At 45.9% G+C, this 2,567-nt stretch overlaps 1 pseudogene; it reads right to left on the bottom strand.

Annotated features, from left to right (window-relative positions):
• Positions 1–781: 781 nt before the first annotated feature.
• On the bottom strand, positions 782–2,188 carry LOC103732405 (annotated as a pseudogene).
• Positions 2,189–2,567: the final 379 nt, after the last annotated feature.

Raw genomic sequence — 2,567 nt, 5'->3', positions numbered from 1 at the left:
ATTTCAGTTTTAAACACACATAAAAAAAGCTAAGAAAAAAATAATTAAAAAATTAAACAGCTTTAAATTGAATAACATTTCTTTTGAATAAAGAGTTCAGTACAGGCCTTATAGGGTAAATTTTATATTAAAAACTCTGCGACTAAAAATGGACATTTAAACTTACACCTTCTTCAATCAATTTCCAAAAATAAAGGAGATCTCCTTAATTTAAAAAAAAAAGTGTTTTCAAAAGTCTGTGACACCTTTTTAACACTCTTGGACAGGCACAGTTCCATGGCCATAGTTCCATAATAGAGTGGAAATCATGTAGAGTCCGTTTCTGAAGCATGTCCAGTTTGATTCTCAGCAGGAAGGGGCAGTTTGTTTACCATTCCTTTCAGAAATAAACAGGTCAAGAAAGTAACAGAGTTAAAGACAAAAAAGCATTGGTGAACAGCCACTACACTATAGTTAGCTAATAACTGGGAACAAACACAGCACAAATGATGATTGAATAAATCCAGCTATTCCCACATTCACAAAGAAATCTCTTTAAAACACATATTTGTGAGCAAATGATATAGGTTGAACAGTGTCTAAGCTTGCCTTAGGTACATACACCATACAGATGACACATGTAGCTCTCCCTTGCCCTTAAGTTCGTACCACATAGACAAAAGTGGGGCTTCTCCTACTTCCTCCAGATCAGAACCTGTTTGAAGTCTCTTCAGTCCACCCTGCCTGAGGTAGGTAGAAAGATCATGAATGTGCAGAGCAGCCTCAGCAGCAGGTGGTGCAGCTACAGTAGGCGCTTGTGCAGAATCTCCCACACCATCCTCCTGAACATAGCCATATGCTTCTGAGAGAAGGTGATAGGTTGCTCTCGAGAAATATAATCCGCATATTTGCAGGCAAACATTCCACAATTGCTGCAGTTCTGCTGCTGGGGGATCCCTCTGCGGTCATGCTGGATTGCCTCCACTCCAAAGGGTTCAGATCTGTGTTTCTCCGGGTTTTGCTCTCGGTTTGTAAATACTGGAAAATGGTCTCACAGATCTCTTGCCGGTTCCCTCCCATCGAATCCAGGTATACGATACTCTTTTTCCTTAGGTCCTATGGCCACCAAGCTCCAATGAACCTGCAGGTGAATTGGCACGAAGATCAGTTCTTTTGCAAAGAGATCCACTCCCCAAGTCCATCTTCTCACTGATGTGTGGCCTCCGTGCTTTGATTTTGTGTAAAAGAAGGTGTTAAATGTGTGAAGCGCTGGATAGCCTTGGTTTTCATTTCTTTCCATGAGAAGATTCATGTAAAAATTGATAATTTCATCATCGAGCCATTTGGTGTCCTTTAGTGACCGTATCTCTCCACAAGTGATCTGCAGGTTGAATGCGCTACTTAAGATCTCATCTTGTGGCCCTGGGCCCAGCACATCACTGATTTCCTTTTCCAAGTCCCCTGTCACGTCAAGGGGGATGTCTGCTGCTCTGCCCTTCTCCCGGTCTGCAGGAGTCTTTTCCTCTGCCTCAAGCACTGGCCCTTTGGTGGTGAGTAGGCCATTGCTGCCACTCTGTGGTCTGATTTGGGGCTTTGCTCCTTCCAGGAAGTCCAGGTGGTGTCCTCTTCCCTCTTCCTTTTCAAGGTTTATTACAACTATCTTCTGCATGTTGGGAATTTTCTCCTTCCAACACCTCCTTTCAAAACTCCTTACTGACGAGTGATGCTCTCCCGTGACAACAGAGGCAGATTGTTTGGGGTGGAACTGAGTTGCTTTGGAGCCCTAAATATGCCCTTCCCCACAGCCTTGGATCTTCAAGGTGGCCTTGGGGCTCATGTGAGCACTGTAAGGGGCAGAGTAGACATGATCACCTTGTCGAGGGTACTTTTCCTTATGGTGTTTCTGAACACGTTCTTCGAGGTCACAATAGGGCTTCTTGGGACCCTTGCCACCATCCACAGACTTCACCCCAGTGACTCGCTCTTCCTGAGGGTGGCTGGCGCACTCTCGAGGCTTTGGCTGTATCAGAGCCTCCTCCTGAGGTGTCCATATCTGACCCCTGCCCAGCTCTTCACACAGGAGCTCTGTATCACCGTGTTCTGGTTTCATCCTCTTCCTGGCCTTGCCAGGCTCTTCAGACCCCACCTCGGCTCCTTCCTCTTCCTGGCACTTCCTCTTTTGTCCTTTCCCTGGATCTTCAGGCTTCATCTCGGCTCCCCGATATCGGTGAGGTTGCCATGTGGAGGAGCTACTTGGACAGCCTTTGCTAAGGTGACAGCTACGTGATATAGCCTTCCGATTTCCGAGTAAAAGCGAGGGTTGGCCGGATTGTGGGTGGGTGGTCTTGGGTTGTTGTCACCCCAATGTCTGAAGGATCGTTTATACCTGCAGGAGATGTATTATCCACAAATGACATATTGGTCCTGGTTCAGAAATCTGTTAGTCCACAGGACTTAGAGCTCAGATTACGTCTTTATCAATGGAGGATGCCTTGGCATTGGGGTCAGTCGAAATGTGAAGCCAGGTGAGGTGTCCACAGTGAAGAGCGTCTTCCACCTGGTGAACGAATCGGCATAATCTTGTTTCT

This window comes from Nannospalax galili, unplaced genomic scaffold (assembly GCF_000622305.1).
Source record: "Nannospalax galili isolate Female #2095 unplaced genomic scaffold, S.galili_v1.0 scaffold1131, whole genome shotgun sequence".
NCBI lineage: Eukaryota > Metazoa > Chordata > Mammalia > Rodentia > Spalacidae > Nannospalax > Nannospalax galili.
Note: the sequence above shows the minus strand (reverse complement) of the source record. Positions and strands in the feature narration are given on the sequence as shown.